The sequence below is a fragment of the Pristiophorus japonicus genome, chromosome 19 (genome assembly GCF_044704955.1).
Source record: "Pristiophorus japonicus isolate sPriJap1 chromosome 19, sPriJap1.hap1, whole genome shotgun sequence".
Classification (NCBI taxonomy): Eukaryota; Metazoa; Chordata; class Chondrichthyes; family Pristiophoridae; genus Pristiophorus; species Pristiophorus japonicus.
Window position 1 is genome coordinate 44684476 of NC_091995.1, and position 18827 is coordinate 44703302.

The following is an 18827-nucleotide window of genomic DNA, read 5'->3' on the forward strand; positions in this document are numbered from 1 at the left end:
TGCCAGCACATTATGACAGTTTGATGACACGCAGACTTTGCATTGCAAGCATTTGTGCATGACCCTTTGAAAACAGGTTGCTCAACAAAATCCTTGAGATGCTGCTGTCAGAACTGCTTGCAACCAGAGGCATCAGAAGTTCATTTCATCCTCAAGTAGAAATTGACAAATGTGATGGCTGGGAATCGAACCCAGGTCAGCTGCTTGGAAGGCAACCATGCTTACCACTGCACCACCATCACACAACTGAAAAGCAACTTTGATAAACCGCACAGTAATCCTGCAGCTTTTTCTGAAGCAGTTTTTGTTCCTTCTGATGCAATTCGACAGATTTAATGAAAATGTAACATCACATGTAATGCAAGATAGACAGATAAAAGAAAGCATCGAAGGAACCAGCTAAAAATTGCAATATTTTGGTGACAATAAAATGAATTCCAGATTCACACAATGTATGTCAAGTGTCAAGTGGGGATTCCTTCAACATTCTTCCCATTTTGTCTGCCTCTGCCCACTCAGGGAGCAATTCCCCAGAATTTAACTGGAAATGACTCACTTATGTTGTTGAGGAATTTGAAACACTGCTGCTTGACTTGCAGGGCCTGAGCCCAGCTCCGACATTGATGTCTTTGGTGATTGACAACTCATAGTATGAATTCAGGTAGCACTGGTGCCAGCACATTATGACAGTTTGATGACACGCAGACTTTGCATTGCAAGCATTTGTGCATGACCCTTTGAAAACAGGTTGCTCAACAAAATCCTTGAGATGCTGCTGTAAGAACTGCTTGCAACCAGAAGCATCAGAAGTTCATTTCAACCTCAAGTAGAAATTGACAAATGTGATGGCTGGGAATCGAACCCAGGTCAACTGCTTGGAAGGCAACCATGCTTACCACTGCACCACCATCACACAACTGAAAAGCAACTTTGATAAACCGCACAGTAATCCTGCAGCTTTTTCTGAAGCCGTTTTTGTTCCTTCTGATGCAATTCGACAGATTTGATGAAATGTAACATCACATGTAATGCAAGATAGACAGATAAAAGAAAGCATCGAAGGAACCAGCTAAAAATTGCAATATTTTGGTCACAATTAAATGAATTCCAGATTCACACAATGTATGTCAAGTGTCAGCTGGGGATTCCTTCAACATTCTTCCCATCTTGTCTGCCTCTGCCCTCTCAGGGAGCAATTCCCCAGAATTTAACTGGAAATGACTCACTGATGTTGTTAAAGAATTTGGAACACTGCTGCTTGACTTGCAGGACCTGAGCCCAGCTCTGACATTGATGTCTTTGGTGATTGACAACTCATAGTATGAATTCAGGTAGCACTGGTGCCAGCACATTATGACAGTTTGATGACACGCAGACTTTGCATTGCAAGCATTTGTGCATGACCCTTTGAAAACAGGTTGCTCAACAAAATCCTTGAGATGCTGCTGTCAGAACTGCTTGCAACCAGAGGCATCAGAAGTTCATTTCATCCTCAAGTAGAAATTGACAAATGTGATGGCTGGGAATCGAACCCAGGTCAGCTGCTTGGAAGGCAACCATGCTTACCACTGCACCACCATCACACAACTGAAAAGCAACTTTGATAAACCGCACAGTAATCCTGCAGCTTTTTCTGAAGCAGTTTTTGTTCCTTCTGATGCAATTCGACAGATTTAATGAAAATGTAACATCACATGTAATGCAAGATAGACAGATAAAAGAAAGCATCGAAGGAACCAGCTAAAAATTGCAATATTTTGGTGACAATAAAATGAATTCCAGATTCACACAATGTATGTCAAGTGTCAAGTGGGGATTCCTTCAACATTCTTCCCATTTTGTCTGCCTCTGCCCACTCAGGGAGCAATTCCCCAGAATTTAACTGGAAATGACTCACTTATGTTGTTGAGGAATTTGAAACACTGCTGCTTGACTTGCAGGGCCTGAGCCCAGCTCCGACATTGATGTCTTTGGTGATTGACAACTCATAGTATGAATTCAGGTAGCACTGGTGCCAGCACATTATGACAGTTTGATGACACGCAGACTTTGCATTGCAAGCATTTGTGCATGACCCTTTGAAAACAGGTTGCTCAACAAAATCCTTGAGATGCTGCTGTAAGAACTGCTTGCAACCAGAAGCATCAGAAGTTCATTTCAACCTCAAGTAGAAATTGACAAATGTGATGGCTGGGAATCGAACCCAGGTCAACTGCTTGGAAGGCAACCATGCTTACCACTGCACCACCATCACACAACTGAAAAGCAACTTTGATAAACCGCACAGTAATCCTGCAGCTTTTTCTGAAGCCGTTTTTGTTCCTTCTGATGCAATTCGACAGATTTGATGAAATGTAACATCACATGTAATGCAAGATAGACAGATAAAAGAAAGCATCGAAGGAACCAGCTAAAAATTGCAATATTTTGGTCACAATTAAATGAATTCCAGATTCACACAATGTATGTCAAGTGTCAGCTGGGGATTCCTTCAACATTCTTCCCATCTTGTCTGCCTCTGCCCTCTCAGGGAGCAATTCCCCAGAATTTAACTGGAAATGACTCACTGATGTTGTTAAAGAATTTGGAACACTGCTGCTTGACTTGCAGGACCTGAGCCCAGCTCCGACATTGATGTCTTTGGTCACTGACAGCTCATACGATGAATTCGGGTAGCACTGTCGCCCGCACATTATGACAGATTGATGACACATGGACTTTGCATTGCAAGCATTTGTACATGACCCTTTGAAAACAGGTTGCTCAACAAAATCCTTGAGATGCTGCTGTAAGAACTGCTTGCAACCAGAGGATCATTTCATCCTCAAGTAGAAATTGACAAATGTGATGGCTGGGAATCGAACCCAGGTCAACTGCTTGGAAGGCAACCATGCTTACCACTGCACCACCATCACACAACTGAAAAGCAACTTTGATAAACCGCACAGTAATCCTGCAGCTTTTTCTGAAGCCGTTTTTGTTCCTTCTGATGCAATTCGACAGATTTGATGAAATGTAACATCACATGTAATGCAAGATAGACAGATAAAAGAAAGCATCGAAGGAACCAGCTAAAAATTGCAATATTTTGGTCACAATTAAATGAATTCCAGATTCACACAATGTATGTCAAGTGTCAGCTGGGGATTCCTTCAACATTCTTCCCATCTTGTCTGCCTCTGCCCTCTCAGGGAGCAATTCCCCAGAATTTAACTGGAAATGACTCACTGATGTTGTTAAAGAATTTGGAACACTGCTGCTTGACTTGCAGGACCTGAGCCCAGCTCTGACATTGATGTCTTTGGTGATTGACAACTCATAGTATGAATTCAGGTAGCACTGGTGCCAGCACATTATGACAGTTTGATGACACGCAGACTTTGCATTTTGCAAGCATTTGTGCATGACCCTTTGAAAACAGGTTGCTCAACAAAATCCTTGAGATGCTGCTGTCAGAACTGCTTGCAACCAGAGGCATCAGAAGTTCATTTCATCCTCAAGTAGAAATTGACAAATGTGATGGCTGGGAATCGAACCCAGGTCAGCTGCTTGGAAGGCAACCATGCTTACCACTGCACCACCATCACACAACTGAAAAGCAACTTTGATAAACCGCACAGTAATCCTGCAGCTTTTTCTGAAGCAGTTTTTGTTCCTTCTGATGCAATTCGACAGATTTAATGAAAATGTAACATCACATGTAATGCAAGATAGACAGATAAAAGAAAGCATCGAAGGAACCAGCTAAAAATTGCAATATTTTGGTGACAATAAAATGAATTCCAGATTCACACAATGTATGTCAAGTGTCAAGTGGGGATTCCTTCAACATTCTTCCCATTTTGTCTGCCTCTGCCCTCTCAGGGAGCAATTCCCCAGAATTTAACTGGAAATGACTCACTGATGTTGTTAAAGAATTTGGAACACTGCTGCTTGACTTGCAGGACCTGAGCCCAGCTCCGACATTGATGTCTTTGGTCACTGACAGCTCATACGATGAATTCGGGTAGCACTGTCGCCCGCACATTATGACAGATTGATGACACATGGACTTTGCATTGCAAGCATTTGTACATGACCCTTTGAAAACAGGTTGCTCAACAAAATCCTTGAGATGCTGCTGTAAGAACTGCTTGCAACCAGAGGATCATTTCATCCTCAAGTAGAAATTGACAAATGTGATGGCTGGGAATCGAACCCAGGTCAACTGCTTGGAAGGCAACCATGCTTACCACTGCACCACCATCACACAACTGAAAAGCAACTTTGATAAACCGCACAGTAATCCTGCAGCTTTTTCTGAAGCCGTTTTTGTTCCTTCTGATGCAATTCGACAGATTTGATGAAATGTAACATCACATGTAATGCAAGATAGACAGATAAAAGAAAGCATCGAAGGAACCAGCTAAAAATTGCAATATTTTGGTCACAATTAAATGAATTCCAGATTCACACAATGTATGTCAAGTGTCAGCTGGGGATTCCTTCAACATTCTTCCCATCTTGTCTGCCTCTGCCCTCTCAGGGAGCAATTCCCCAGAATTTAACTGGAAATGACTCACTGATGTTGTTAAAGAATTTGGAACACTGCTGCTTGACTTGCAGGACCTGAGCCCAGCTCTGACATTGATGTCTTTGGTGATTGACACCTCATAGTATGAATTCAGGTAGCACTGGTGCCAGCACATTATGACAGTTTGATGACACGCAGACTTTGCATTGCAAGCATTTGTGCATGACCCTTTGAAAACAGGTTGCTCAACAAAATCCTTGAGATGCTGCTGTCAGAACTGCTTGCAACCAGAGGCATCAGAAGTTCATTTCATCCTCAAGTAGAAATTGACAAATGTGATGGCTGGGAATCGAACCCAGGTCAGCTGCTTGGAAGGCAACCATGCTTACCACTGCACCACCATCACACAACTGAAAAGCAACTTTGATAAACCGCACAGTAATCCTGCAGCTTTTTCTGAAGCAGTTTTTGTTTCTTCTGATGCAATTCGACAGATTTAATGAAAATGTAACATCACATGTAATGCAAGATAGACAGATAAAAGAAAGCATCGAAGGAACCAGCTAAAAATTGCAATATTTTGGTCACAATTAAATGAATTCCAGAATCACACAATGTGTGTCAAGTGTCAGCTGGGGATTCCTTCAACATTCTTCCCATCTTGTCTGCCTCTGCCCTCTCAGGGAGCAATTCCCCAGAATTTAACTGGAAATGACTCACTGATGTTGTTAAAGAATTTGGAACACTGCTGCTTGACTTGCAGGGCCTGAGCCCAGCTTCGACATTGATCTCTTTGGTGATTGACAACTCATAGTATGAATTCAGGTAGCACTGGTGCCAGCACATTATGACAGTTTGATGACACGCAGACTTTGCATTGCAAGCATTTGTACATGACCCTTTGAAAACAGGTTGCTCAACAAAATCCTTGAGATGCTGCTGTAAGAACTGCTTGCAACCAGAGGCATCAGAAGTTCATTTCAACCTCAAGTAGAAATTGACAAATGTGATGGCTGGGAATCAAACCCAGGTCAACTGCTTGGAAGGCAACCATGCTTACCACTGCACCACCATCACACAACTGAAAAGCAACTTTGATAAACCGCACAGTAATCCTGCAGCTTTTTCTGAAGCCGTTTTTGTTCCTTCTGATGCAATTCGACAGATTTGATGAAATGTAACATCACATGTAATGCAAGATAGACAGATAAAAGAAAGCATCGAAGGAACCAGCTAAAAATTGCAATATTTTGGTCACAATTAAATGAATTCCAGATTCACACAATGTATGTCAAGTGTCAGCTGGGGATTCCTTCAACATTCTTCCCATCTTGTCTGCCTCTGCCCTCTCAGGGAGCAATTCCCCAGAATTTAACTGGAAATGACTCACTGATGTTGTTAAAGAATTTGGAACACTGCTGCTTGACTTGCAGGGCCTGAGCCCAGCTCCGACATTGATGTCTTTGGTGATTGACAACTCATAGTATGAATTCAGGTAGCACTGGTGCCAGCACATTATGACAGTTTGATGACACGCAGACTTTGCATTGCAAGCATTTGTGCATGACCCTTTGAAAACAGGTTGCTCAACAAAATCCTTGAGATGCTGCTGTAAGAACTGCTTGCAACCAGAGGCATCAGAAGTTCATTTCAACCTCAAGTAGAAATTGACAAATGTGATGGCTGGGAATCGAACCCAGGTCAACTGCTTGGAAGGCAACCATGCTTACCACTGCACCACCATCACACAACTGAAAAGCAACTTTGATAAACCGCACAGTAATCCTGCAGCTTTTTCTGAAGCCGTTTTTGTTCCTTCTGATGCAATTCGACAGATTTGATGAAATGTAACATCACATGTAATGCAAGATAGACAGATAAAAGAAAGCATCGAAGGAACCAGCTAAAAATTGCAATATTTTGGTCACAATTAAATGAATTCCAGATTCACACAATGTATGTCAAGTGTCAGCTGGGGATTCCTTCAACATTCTTCCCATCTTGTCTGCCTCTGCCCTCTCAGGGAGCAATTCCCCAGAATTTAACTGGAAATGACTCACGGATGTTGTTAAAGAATTTGGAACACTGCTGCTTGACTTGCAGGACCTGAGCCTAGCTCCGACATTGATGTCTTTGGTCACTGACAGCTCATACGATGAATTCGGGTAGCACTGTCGCCCGCACATTATGACAGATTGATGACACATGGACTTTGCATTGCAAGCATTTGTACATGACCCTTTGAAAACAGGTTGCTCAACAAAATCCCTTGAGATGCTGCTGTAAGAACTGCTTGCAACCAGAGGATCATTTCATCCTCAAGTAGAAATTGACAAATGTGATGGCTGGGAATCGAACCCAGGTCAACTGCTTGGAAGGCAACCATGCTTACCACTGCACCACCATCACACAACTGAAAAGCAACTTTAATAAACCGCACAGTAATCCTGCAGCTTTTTCTGAAGCCGTTTTTGTTCCTTCTGATGCAATTCGACAGATTTGATGAAATGTAACATCACATGTAATGCAAGATAGACAGATAAAAGAAAGCATCGAAGGAACCAGCTAAAAATTGCAATATTTTGGTCACAATTAAATGAATTCCAGATTCACACAATGTATGTCAAGTGTCAAGTGGGGATTCCTTCAACATTCTTCCCATTTTGTCTGCCTCTGCCCACTCAGGGAGCAATTCCCCAGAATTTAACTGGAAATGACTCACTGATGTTGTTAAAGAATTTGGAACACTGCTGCTTGACTTGCAGGACCTGAGCCCAGCTCTGACATTGATGTCTTTGGTGATTGACAACTCATAGTATGAATTCAGGTAGCACTGGTGCCAGCACATTATGACAGTTTGATGACACGCAGACTTTGCATTGCAAGCATTTGTGCATGACCCTTTGAAAACAGGTTGCTCAACAAAATCCTTGAGATGCTGCTGTCAGAACTGCTTGCAACCAGAGGCATCAGAAGTTCATTTCATCCTCAAGTAGAAATTGACAAATGTGATGGCTGGGAATCGAACCCAGGTCAACTGCTTGGAAGGCAACCATGCTTACCACTGCACCACCATCACACAACTGAAAAGCAACTTTGATAAACCGCACAGTAATCCTGCAGCTTTTTCTGAAGCCGTTTTTGTTCCTTCTGATGCAATTCGACAGATTTGATGAAATGTAACATCACATGTAATGCAAGATAGACAGATAAAAGAAAGCATCGAAGGAACCAGCTAAAAATTGCAATATTTTGGTCACAATTAAATGAATTCCAGATTCACACAATGTATGTCAAGTGTCAAGTGGGGATTCCTTCAACATTCTTCCCATTTTGTCTGCCTCTGCCCACTCAGGGAGCAATTCCCCAGAATTTAACTGGAAATGACTCACTGATGTTGTTAAAGAATTTGGAACACTGCTGCTTGACTTGCAGGACCTGAGCCCAGCTCTGACATTGATGTCTTTGGTGATTGACAACTCATAGTATGAATTCAGGTAGCACTGGTGCCAGCACATTATGACAGTTTGATGACACGCAGACTTTGCATTGCAAGCATTTGTGCATGACCCTTTGAAAACAGGTTGCTCAACAAAATCCTTGAGATGCTGCTGTTAGAACTGCTTGCAACCAGAGGCATCAGAAGTTCATTTCATCCTCAAGTAGAAATTGACAAATGTGATGGCTGGGAATCGAACCCAGGTCAGCTGCTTGGAAGGCAACCATGCTTACCACTGCACCACCATCACACAACTGAAAAGCAACTTTGATAAACCGCACAGTAATCCTGCAGCTTTTTCTGAAGCAGTTTTTGTTCCTTCTGATGCAATTCGACAGATTTAATGAAAATGTAACATCACATGTAATGCAAGATAGACAGATAAAAGAAAGCATCGAAGGAACCAGCTAAAAATTGCAATATTTTGGTGACAATAAAATGAATTCCAGATTCACACAATGTATGTCAAGTGTCAAGTGGGGATTCCTTCAACATTCTTCCCATTTTGTCTGCCTCTGCCCACTCAGGGAGCAATTCCCCAGAATTTAACTGGAAATGACTCACTTATGTTGTTGAGGAATTTGAAACACTGCTGCTTGACTTGCAGGGCCTGAGCCCAGCTCCGACATTGATGTCTTTGGTGATTGACAACTCATAGTATGAATTCAGGTAGCACTGGTGCCAGCACATTATGACAGTTTGATGACACGCAGACTTTGCATTGCAAGCATTTGTGCATGACCCTTTGAAAACAGGTTGCTCAACAAAATCCTTGAGATGCTGCTGTAAGAACTGCTTGCAACCAGAAGCATCAGAAGTTCATTTCAACCTCAAGTAGAAATTGACAAATGTGATGGCTGGGAATCGAACCCAGGTCAACTGCTTGGAAGGCAACCATGCTTACCACTGCACCACCATCACACAACTGAAAAGCAACTTTGATAAACCGCACAGTAATCCTGCAGCTTTTTCTGAAGCCGTTTTTGTTCCTTCTGATGCAATTCGACAGATTTGATGAAATGTAACATCACATGTAATGCAAGATAGACAGATAAAAGAAAGCATCGAAGGAACCAGCTAAAAATTGCAATATTTTGGTCACAATTAAATGAATTCCAGATTCACACAATGTATGTCAAGTGTCAGCTGGGGATTCCTTCAACATTCTTCCCATCTTGTCTGCCTCTGCCCTCTCAGGGAGCAATTCCCCAGAATTTAACTGGAAATGACTCACTGATGTTGTTAAAGAATTTGGAACACTGCTGCTTGACTTGCAGGACCTGAGCCCAGCTCCGACATTGATGTCTTTGGTCACTGACAGCTCATACGATGAATTCGGGTAGCACTGTCGCCCGCACATTATGACAGATTGATGACACATGGACTTTGCATTGCAAGCATTTGTACATGACCCTTTGAAAACAGGTTGCTCAACAAAATCCTTGAGATGCTGCTGTAAGAACTGCTTGCAACCAGAGGATCATTTCATCCTCAAGTAGAAATTGACAAATGTGATGGCTGGGAATCGAACCCAGGTCAACTGCTTGGAAGGCAACCATGCTTACCACTGCACCACCATCACACAACTGAAAAGCAACTTTAATAAACCGCACAGTAATCCTGCAGCTTTTTCTGAAGCCGTTTTTGTTCCTTCTGATGCAATTCGACAGATTTGATGAAATGTAACATCACATGTAATGCAAGATAGACAGATAAAAGAAAGCATCGAAGGAACCAGCTAAAAATTGCAATATTTTGGTCACAATTAAATGAATTCCAGATTCACACAATGTATGTCAAGTGTCAGCTGGGGATTCCTTCAACATTCTTCCCATCTTGTCTGCCTCTGCCCTCTCAGGGAGCAATTCCCCAGAATTTAACTGGAAATGACTCACTGATGTTGTTAAAGAATTTGGAACACTGCTGCTTGACTTGCAGGACCTGAGCCCAGCTCTGACATTGATGTCTTTGGTGATTGACAACTCATAGTATGAATTCAGGTAGCACTGGTGCCAGCACATTATGACAGTTTGATGACACGCAGACTTTGCATTGCAAGCATTTGTGCATGACCCTTTGAAAACAGGTTGCTCAACAAAATCCTTGAGATGCTGCTGTCAGAACTGCTTGCAACCAGAGGCATCAGAAGTTCATTTCATCCTCAAGTAGAAATTGACAAATGTGATGGCTGGGAATCGAACCCAGGTCAACTGCTTGGAAGGCAACCATGCTTACCACTGCACCACCATCACACAACTGAAAAGCAACTTTGATAAACCGCACAGTAATCCTGCAGCTTTTTCTGAAGCCGTTTTTGTTCCTTCTGATGCAATTCGACAGATTTGATGAAATGTAACATCACATGTAATGCAAGATAGACAGATAAAAGAAAGCATCGAAGGAACCAGCTAAAAATTGCAATATTTTGGTCACAATTAAATGAATTCCAGATTCACACAATGTATGTCAAGTGTCAAGTGGGGATTCCTTCAACATTCTTCCCATTTTGTCTGCCTCTGCCCACTCAGGGAGCAATTCCCCAGAATTTAACTGGAAATGACTCACTGATGTTGTTAAAGAATTTGGAACACTGCTGCTTGACTTGCAGGACCTGAGCCCAGCTCTGACATTGATGTCTTTGGTGATTGACAACTCATAGTATGAATTCAGGTAGCACTGGTGCCAGCACATTATGACAGTTTGATGACACGCAGACTTTGCATTGCAAGCATTTGTGCATGACCCTTTGAAAACAGGTTGCTCAACAAAATCCTTGAGATGCTGCTGTCAGAACTGCTTGCAACCAGAGGCATCAGAAGTTCATTTCATCCTCAAGTAGAAATTGACAAATGTGATGGCTGGGAATCGAACCCAGGTCAGCTGCTTGGAAGGCAACCATGCTTACCACTGCACCACCATCACACAACTGAAAAGCAACTTTGATAAACCGCACAGTAATCCTGCAGCTTTTTCTGAAGCAGTTTTTGTTCCTTCTGATGCAATTCGACAGATTTAATGAAAATGTAACATCACATGTAATGCAAGATAGACAGATAAAAGAAAGCATCGAAGGAACCAGCTAAAAATTGCAATATTTTGGTGACAATAAAATGAATTCCAGATTCACACAATGTATGTCAAGTGTCAAGTGGGGATTCCTTCAACATTCTTCCCATTTTGTCTGCCTCTGCCCACTCAGGGAGCAATTCCCCAGAATTTAACTGGAAATGACTCACTTATGTTGTTGAGGAATTTGAAACACTGCTGCTTGACTTGCAGGGCCTGAGCCCAGCTCCGACATTGATGTCTTTGGTGATTGACAACTCATAGTATGAATTCAGGTAGCACTGGTGCCAGCACATTATGACAGTTTGATGACACGCAGACTTTGCATTGCAAGCATTTGTGCATGACCCTTTGAAAACAGGTTGCTCAACAAAATCCTTGAGATGCTGCTGTAAGAACTGCTTGCAACCAGAAGCATCAGAAGTTCATTTCAACCTCAAGTAGAAATTGACAAATGTGATGGCTGGGAATCGAACCCAGGTCAACTGCTTGGAAGGCAACCATGCTTACCACTGCACCAGCATCACACAACTGAAAAGCAACTTTGATAAACCGCACAGTAATCCTGCAGCTTTTTCTGAAGCCGTTTTTGTTCCTTCTGATGCAATTCGACAGATTTGATGAAATGTAACATCACATGTAATGCAAGATAGACAGATAAAAGAAAGCATCGAAGGAACCAGCTAAAAATTGCAATATTTTGGTCACAATTAAATGAATTCCAGATTCACACAATGTATGTCAAGTGTCAGCTGGGGATTCCTTCAACATTCTTCCCATCTTGTCTGCCTCTGCCCTCTCAGGGAGCAATTCCCCAGAATTTAACTGGAAATGACTCACTGATGTTGTTAAAGAATTTGGAACACTGCTGCTTGACTTGCAGGACCTGAGCCCAGCTCCGACATTGATGTCTTTGGTCACTGACAGCTCATACGATGAATTCGGGTAGCACTGTCGCCCGCACATTATGACAGATTGATGACACATGGACTTTGCATTGCAAGCATTTGTACATGACCCTTTGAAAACAGGTTGCTCAACAAAATCCTTGAGATGCTGCTGTAAGAACTGCTTGCAACCAGAGGATCATTTCATCCTCAAGTAGAAATTGACAAATGTGATGGCTGGGAATCGAACCCAGGTCAACTGCTTGGAAGGCAACCATGCTTACCACTGCACCACCATCACACAACTGAAAAGCAACTTTGATAAACCGCACAGTAATCCTGCAGCTTTTTCTGAAGCCGTTTTTGTTCCTTCTGATGCAATTCGACAGATTTGATGAAATGTAACATCACATGTAATGCAAGATAGACAGATAAAAGAAAGCATCGAAGGAACCAGCTAAAAATTGCAATATTTTGGTCACAATTAAATGAATTCCAGATTCACACAATGTATGTCAAGTGTCAGCTGGGGATTCCTTCAACATTCTTCCCATCTTGTCTGCCTCTGCCCTCTCAGGGAGCAATTCCCCAGAATTTAACTGGAAATGACTCACTGATGTTGTTAAAGAATTTGGAACACTGCTGCTTGACTTGCAGGACCTGAGCCCAGCTCTGACATTGATGTCTTTGGTGATTGACAACTCATAGTATGAATTCAGGTAGCACTGGTGCCAGCACATTATGACAGTTTGATGACACGCAGACTTTGCATTGCAAGCATTTGTGCATGACCCTTTGAAAACAGGTTGCTCAACAAAATCCTTGAGATGCTGCTGTCAGAACTGCTTGCAACCAGAGGCATCAGAAGTTCATTTCATCCTCAAGTAGAAATTGACAAATGTGATGGCTGGGAATCGAACCCAGGTCAGCTGCTTGGAAGGCAACCATGCTTACCACTGCACCACCATCACACAACTGAAAAGCAACTTTGATAAACCGCACAGTAATCCTGCAGCTTTTTCTGAAGCAGTTTTTGTTCCTTCTGATGCAATTCGACAGATTTAATGAAAATGTAACATCACATGTAATGCAAGATAGACAGATAAAAGAAAGCATCGAAGGAACCAGCTAAAAATTGCAATATTTTGGTGACAATAAAATGAATTCCAGATTCACACAATGTATGTCAAGTGTCAAGTGGGGATTCCTTCAACATTCTTCCCATTTTGTCTGCCTCTGCCCTCTCAGGGAGCAATTCCCCAGAATTTAACTGGAAATGACTCACTGATGTTGTTAAAGAATTTGGAACACTGCTGCTTGACTTGCAGGACCTGAGCCCAGCTCCGACATTGATGTCTTTGGTCACTGACAGCTCATACGATGAATTCGGGTAGCACTGTCGCCCGCACATTATGACAGATTGATGACACATGGACTTTGCATTGCAAGCATTTGTACATGACCCTTTGAAAACAGGTTGCTCAACAAAATCCTTGAGATGCTGCTGTAAGAACTGCTTGCAACCAGAGGCATCAGAAGTTCATTTCAACCTCAAGTAGAAATTGACAAATGCGATGGCTGGGAATCGAACCCAGGTCAACTGCTTGGAAGGCAACCATGCTTACCACTGCACCACCATCACACAACTGAAAAGCAACTTTGATAAACCGCACAGTAATCCTGCAGCTTTTTCTGAAGCCGTTTTTGTTTCTTCTGATGCAATTTGGCAGATTTGATGAAATGTAACATCACATGTAATGCAAGATAGACAGATAAAAGAAAGCATCGAAGGAACCAGTTAAAAATTGCAATATTTTGGTCACAATTCAATGAATTCCAGATTCACACAATGTATGTCAAGTGTCAACTGGGGATACCTTCAACCTTCTTCCCATTTTGTCTGCCTCTGCCTCTGAGGGAGCAATTCCCCAGAATTTAACTGGAAAAGACTCACTGATGTTGTTAAAGAATTTGAAACATTGCTGCTTGACTTGCAGGGCCTGAGCCCAGCTCCAACATTGACGTCTTTGTTGATTGACAACTCATAGTATGAATTCAGGTAGCACTGGTGCCAGTCCATTATGACACGTAGACTTTGCATTGCAAGCATTTGTGCATGACCCTTTGAAAACAGGTTGCTGAACAAAATCCTTGAGATGCTGCTGTAAGAACTGTTTGCAACCAGAGGATCATTTCATCCTCAAGTAGAAAGTAAGTAATGTGATGACTGGGAATCAAACCCAGATCAAATACTTGGAAGGTAACCATGCTCACCACTGAACCACCAGCACACAATTGAAAACAGCTTTTGCTGAACAGCACAGTAATCCTGCAGCTTTTTCTGAAGAAGTTTTTTCTTCTGATACAACTCGACAGATTTGATGAAATGTAACATCACATGTAATGCAAGATAGACAGATAAAAGAAAGCATCGAAGGAACCAGCTAAAAATTGCAATATTTTGGTCACAATTAAATGAATTCCAGATTCACACAATGTATGTCAAGTGTCAGCTGGGGATTCCTTCAACATTCTTCCCATCTTGTCTGCCTCTGCCCTCTCAGCGAGCAATTCCCCAGAATTTAACTGGAAGAGACACACTGATGTTGTTAAAGACTTTGAAACTCTGCTGCTTGACTTCCAGGGCCTGAGCCCAGCTCCGACATTGACGTCTTTGGTCATTGACAGCTAATAGTTTGAATGTGGGTAGCACTGTCGCCAGTATTTTGTGACAGATTGATGACACATTGACTTTGCATAACAAGCATTCGTATGTGGCCCTTGTGCAATTCACGAATATCTCGCAAAAATTCCAGGTTCCTTTCCCCTGCAGAGGAGAAGAATCCCTTTCTGGGCTTTTAAAATGAGTTTAAAGGGGCAGACGAAGCCTGCGGGGGATAAAAGGGGATGCATTCATGGAGACCCCCCCACCCCGCAGTGTTTGGACTCACAGGAAAGGGAACTCAAAATGGACCTGAATTACAGAAGCTTGAGATCCCCTAAACATCTATGGGAAGGAGCATATCAATTTTAAGATTCTACAACATTTTGGCTGTGAAAAAGAGTTACCAAATACAGGAGGTGGGGCCAACCTCAGAAGCAAATTCGTCTATTAAGGATCCCAGGCTATTCACCCCCTAAGAGATAATCGAATTACCCAATCAAGCACAATGGAAATCATGGTCAGGAAACTGGACAATCCTAAAACAATGCAAAACCAGTGATAGCACATTCTCACACGCTAATCGAGTTACTGCTGACAAAGGAGACATTTGAAAATCAATGGACAGAACAGTTTAAACAGAACCCAAGAGATTTGATGGGAGATAACGGAGCCTTTTTTTGGCATGTATCTATCCCCCAGTTTTACAAGGAAAAACTAGCAGAACACAGACTGGAACTCGCACAGACTCGAACAGAACACAGACTGGAACTCGTAGAGACTCGAACAGAACACAGACTGGAACTCGCACAGACTATAACAGAACACAGACTGGAACTCGCACAGACTATAACAGAACACAGACTGGAACTCGCACAGACTATAACAAGGACTCAGACGGGAACACAGACACAGACACAAGCAGCCTGCTTCCTCTCCAGTGAAGGAATGGCATAGTGAAGGAAACTACCAGAACTCATCAAGAACTGACCGAGCACGAGGCCCACGAAACGGAAGGTTGTCAGCAACAAAATTGACAACCACTCTACAATCTACTTCTGAACGACCCAGCGGGGGAGAAATTTCCAAAAGGGACTCATGAAAACTATTCCTAACCAAAGAAAGTGGGTACTTACCCCATATATCCAAAACGCAACTTAGCGCATCAACGGACGCACCCCAACCGAAGACTACGCAGTCCGAAGTCCTCTCCTTTGTCCGGGGTGCGGGTCGCCTAGGCCAAGTGCAGCGAACCCCGAATCCGTGATTCACCGGCAACTGTCTAAAGGGATTGGTGAGCACAGCCCCTGAACCCTCAGAGCTATAACTTAGTTAGTTAGGGGAATTGGGAAGGGGAAGGCTGGGATAACTTGTGTAAATGTATGTAAATGTAAAAGAGCATTCTCCTCTTTACTCCATTTGGAGTTTAAGCTGTATTCTTTTCCCCACAGGCTGTAATTTGACATTTTATTCAATGTGTTGTACCCCTCAGTGTGTATTGGTCTGTGTGTGTTATTAAAAGTGTGCCTTTTACTTCTTTTTAAACACAATAAAGCCATACCTGCTTCCTACCTTGAAACCGATTGTCTGTCCAAGTCTGTCACAGTCCCTTCATAATTCCAGTGTCTAGAACCAAGGGTGTGGTAGCGATTCGGAACCACTCATATAAGGTCAGAAGGGAAAGCTGACCCCCTGGAAACCACCCCTCACACATGGTGACCCAGATGGGACACTGGTATAAGGGACGTGATAAGAGAGAGACTGGTTTCAGGAAAAGAAGCAGAATGGAAGAGGGGATTTCCTCGTATGTGTTAAAGGGGGTAAATGTGGCTAAGGAGTGGGTACTCGATCTATTGTATGCTGAGCGTCCAGAAGATGCTGCAGTTCAATGGACCGAGAGCAAGGACCATAAAAAGTCGATAGAGAAGGCCATTTGGCTAAATTTGCCTTCAGCAACAGATCCGGTTTCTAGATGAGGAGAATGAGAAATTAACGGGAGTATTGAGACAGGCAGAAGAGAGGTCCAGCGCAAGGGCCACAGTCGGGGAAAGGCTGTGGACAGAGGTGGGACAATTAAAGGAAAGTAGAGAGCTCACTAAAGAAAGGCACAAAACCCAACTGGACCTTTTACAGTGTCAGATTATTGAAGCCAAGAATAGCGAACGGGCGTTGCGGGAAGAGAATTCCTGCCTCGCCAAGCAAGTTAAAGAGTACGGGGAGAGAGTGAGAGACATTCAGGTAGCCTACAAGGTAGCCAGTGCCAGGGAATTTGAGGCAGGAGACCACGGCCCCTGCCAGCAGCAGATCCAAAGATTAAACCTTGCTCTATCCCGGGCTAAAGGCATAGTGTGCCTGATAAACCCGGGTTTAGCCCAGGAACACCTGGTTGGGCAAGGAGAAACCCCTCAGTCACCGCCTGTAGCTCCCAGGAATGGCCCAGGGCAGCAGGGGTGTCAGCCAGAGTGCGGGGCAAGCAAGGATTGCGAACTACCAACACCGGCAGCAGGGGGAAGAGGGCAAGCCAATGCAAGAAGGGCCGGAACCAGGGCCAATGCACCCGGTCCGGCAGCAGAAGTTTCGCCCGTCTGATGCCAATGGGGCAGCAGGACCCGCAGAAAGCAACTTCGTAGTCCCCCACGACACCCAAAAACTGAGGGCTATGATAGGCCACCTAAGTAAGCTCACCCAACAGGGGGACCCCTCGGTACACTTCCTGGAAGTGGAATACACAGGGGATATTAACGGGTGCGATGATTCAGAGCAGGCTAAGCTGTTGCTCTTCTCGCTAGACACCAAGCTGTGCCATTCCGTCTCTGCAGACAGCAGAAAGGGGCGAAACGCGTACGCTGTGGTTAAGGAGGAGGTTCTAGAGGCCATGGGTATGAACGACGGGTATCCTTTCTCCCAAGTGGAGAAAACAGTGCAGCTCTATGGGGAGTCTCCACAGGCTTTCGCCGACAGATTGTGGCCTGTCTACGAAAGGGCCTGTGGTGGGGTTCTTGACCGGGCCCATCTGAACCCTAACGAGCTGGCTCACTGACTCCGCAGCCTGGTGGCAAACAGCTTACCTGGAGTAAAGGCAAAAGCCGAGGTCTGGTTCGATCCAAGAGATCCCAGAACCACCAAGGAGACAGTGGTCAGACAGTTGACACTGGCTTACCGGAACGATAGAGGGACAGAGGAGCCCTCCTCTAAAGGGAGGGTCCATGAGATTAAACTCAGCCAAGGCAAGAGAGAGTGCTATCAGGAAGGTGGGAACCCTCCCCACAAAGGGGGCGAGTGTTTTGGGTGTGGGAAAAGTGGGCACTGGAGGAACGACTGTAGGAACCCGTGCAAAAAGACTAAGGGAAGGGCCACTCCAGCCCCAGCCCGTAAGGCCGGGGCAGGAACACCCAACTCATATGAGACACTCGTAGCCGCCCTACAGACGCTCATAAACGGACAGGGAGCAGTAGCTACTGCAACCGGTACAGTAGCCAGTACGGTAAAACCCCCTGCTCCAACCCATCCAAATGCATGACTAGAGCTAGCGCAGCCTGTGTACCTGTGTTCCCTACAGTACGATGCCTGGAAGAGACCGTGCGTTACGATGGAGGTGGAGAAAATGAAAGGGACCTACCTGCTAGATACTGGTGCTTCCAGCACCCTTGTATATGCAGATAACCCAGCTACCTCACCTCTATCGAACAGGGTCCGGTACAGTCTAGTGGGGTTCACAGGCAATGAGAAAACTGGCTCGTTTTTCATCCCGCTCACCATTCAGTTAGGGACACTCAAAACCAAATGCAAGTGTGTCCTGATGAAATGGGAGCAGAAGGGAAAAGGGATCCTGGGAGCTGATTTTATCATTGGCCACCAGATCCTAGTGGATCTCATAGGGAGTATTCCAGCATCCGCGACCACTTTCACGGTGCTGGACATTTCAAATGGGTTCTGGTCCATTCCTTTAAAATGGGATGACCAGTACAAGTTCGCCTTTACCTTTAAGGACCAACAATACACGTGGAACTGCCTTCCCCAAGGCTTTCACAATAGTCCCAGCATTTTTCACCAATGCATGGCGAACTGTTCAAAGGGCTTTAGCAGACCCCAGCAGTTGGTGCAGTATGTGGATGACCTGCTCCTGTTCACCGATCAGGGGGAGGACCATGGCCCACTGCTGGCTGAGCTGCTGGAGCTGCTAAAAGAAGAAGGGTTTAA

General features: G+C 43.9%; 21 non-coding genes across 21 annotated transcripts; all 21 read right to left on the minus strand.

Moving 5' to 3' along the window:
• Positions 1 to 170: 170 nt before the first annotated feature.
• trnag-ucc (transfer RNA glycine (anticodon UCC)) lies at positions 171 to 242 on the minus strand. Its single transcript has one exon. It is a non-coding gene; the product is annotated as a tRNA-Gly (tRNA).
• A 599-nt stretch (positions 243 to 841) lies between these two features.
• Positions 842 to 913, minus strand: trnag-ucc (transfer RNA glycine (anticodon UCC)). The gene has a single exon. It is a non-coding gene; the product is annotated as a tRNA-Gly (tRNA).
• A 598-nt stretch (positions 914 to 1511) lies between these two features.
• Positions 1512 to 1583, minus strand: trnag-ucc (transfer RNA glycine (anticodon UCC)). Its single transcript has one exon. It is a non-coding gene; the product is annotated as a tRNA-Gly (tRNA).
• A 599-nt stretch (positions 1584 to 2182) lies between these two features.
• Positions 2183 to 2254, minus strand: trnag-ucc (transfer RNA glycine (anticodon UCC)). Its single transcript has one exon. It is a non-coding gene; the product is annotated as a tRNA-Gly (tRNA).
• A 589-nt stretch (positions 2255 to 2843) lies between these two features.
• trnag-ucc (transfer RNA glycine (anticodon UCC)) lies at positions 2844 to 2915 on the minus strand. Its single transcript has one exon. It is a non-coding gene; the product is annotated as a tRNA-Gly (tRNA).
• Positions 2916 to 3515: 600 nt separating this feature from the next.
• Positions 3516 to 3587, minus strand: trnag-ucc (transfer RNA glycine (anticodon UCC)). Its single transcript has one exon. It is a non-coding gene; the product is annotated as a tRNA-Gly (tRNA).
• A 590-nt stretch (positions 3588 to 4177) lies between these two features.
• trnag-ucc (transfer RNA glycine (anticodon UCC)) lies at positions 4178 to 4249 on the minus strand. Its single transcript has one exon. It is a non-coding gene; the product is annotated as a tRNA-Gly (tRNA).
• A 598-nt stretch (positions 4250 to 4847) lies between these two features.
• Positions 4848 to 4919, minus strand: trnag-ucc (transfer RNA glycine (anticodon UCC)). The gene has a single exon. It is a non-coding gene; the product is annotated as a tRNA-Gly (tRNA).
• Positions 4920 to 5518: 599 nt separating this feature from the next.
• Positions 5519 to 5590, minus strand: trnag-ucc (transfer RNA glycine (anticodon UCC)). The gene has a single exon. It is a non-coding gene; the product is annotated as a tRNA-Gly (tRNA).
• A 598-nt stretch (positions 5591 to 6188) lies between these two features.
• Positions 6189 to 6260, minus strand: trnag-ucc (transfer RNA glycine (anticodon UCC)). Its single transcript has one exon. It is a non-coding gene; the product is annotated as a tRNA-Gly (tRNA).
• Positions 6261 to 6850: 590 nt separating this feature from the next.
• On the minus strand, positions 6851 to 6922 carry trnag-ucc (transfer RNA glycine (anticodon UCC)). Its single transcript has one exon. It is a non-coding gene; the product is annotated as a tRNA-Gly (tRNA).
• A 598-nt stretch (positions 6923 to 7520) lies between these two features.
• Positions 7521 to 7592, minus strand: trnag-ucc (transfer RNA glycine (anticodon UCC)). Its single transcript has one exon. It is a non-coding gene; the product is annotated as a tRNA-Gly (tRNA).
• A 598-nt stretch (positions 7593 to 8190) lies between these two features.
• Positions 8191 to 8262, minus strand: trnag-ucc (transfer RNA glycine (anticodon UCC)). Its single transcript has one exon. It is a non-coding gene; the product is annotated as a tRNA-Gly (tRNA).
• Positions 8263 to 8861: 599 nt separating this feature from the next.
• Positions 8862 to 8933, minus strand: trnag-ucc (transfer RNA glycine (anticodon UCC)). Its single transcript has one exon. It is a non-coding gene; the product is annotated as a tRNA-Gly (tRNA).
• A 589-nt stretch (positions 8934 to 9522) lies between these two features.
• On the minus strand, positions 9523 to 9594 carry trnag-ucc (transfer RNA glycine (anticodon UCC)). The gene has a single exon. It is a non-coding gene; the product is annotated as a tRNA-Gly (tRNA).
• A 598-nt stretch (positions 9595 to 10192) lies between these two features.
• On the minus strand, positions 10193 to 10264 carry trnag-ucc (transfer RNA glycine (anticodon UCC)). Its single transcript has one exon. It is a non-coding gene; the product is annotated as a tRNA-Gly (tRNA).
• A 598-nt stretch (positions 10265 to 10862) lies between these two features.
• Positions 10863 to 10934, minus strand: trnag-ucc (transfer RNA glycine (anticodon UCC)). The gene has a single exon. It is a non-coding gene; the product is annotated as a tRNA-Gly (tRNA).
• A 599-nt stretch (positions 10935 to 11533) lies between these two features.
• Positions 11534 to 11605, minus strand: trnag-ucc (transfer RNA glycine (anticodon UCC)). Its single transcript has one exon. It is a non-coding gene; the product is annotated as a tRNA-Gly (tRNA).
• A 589-nt stretch (positions 11606 to 12194) lies between these two features.
• Positions 12195 to 12266, minus strand: trnag-ucc (transfer RNA glycine (anticodon UCC)). The gene has a single exon. It is a non-coding gene; the product is annotated as a tRNA-Gly (tRNA).
• Positions 12267 to 12864: 598 nt separating this feature from the next.
• trnag-ucc (transfer RNA glycine (anticodon UCC)) lies at positions 12865 to 12936 on the minus strand. The gene has a single exon. It is a non-coding gene; the product is annotated as a tRNA-Gly (tRNA).
• Positions 12937 to 13535: 599 nt separating this feature from the next.
• On the minus strand, positions 13536 to 13607 carry trnag-ucc (transfer RNA glycine (anticodon UCC)). The gene has a single exon. It is a non-coding gene; the product is annotated as a tRNA-Gly (tRNA).
• Positions 13608 to 18827: the final 5220 nt, after the last annotated feature.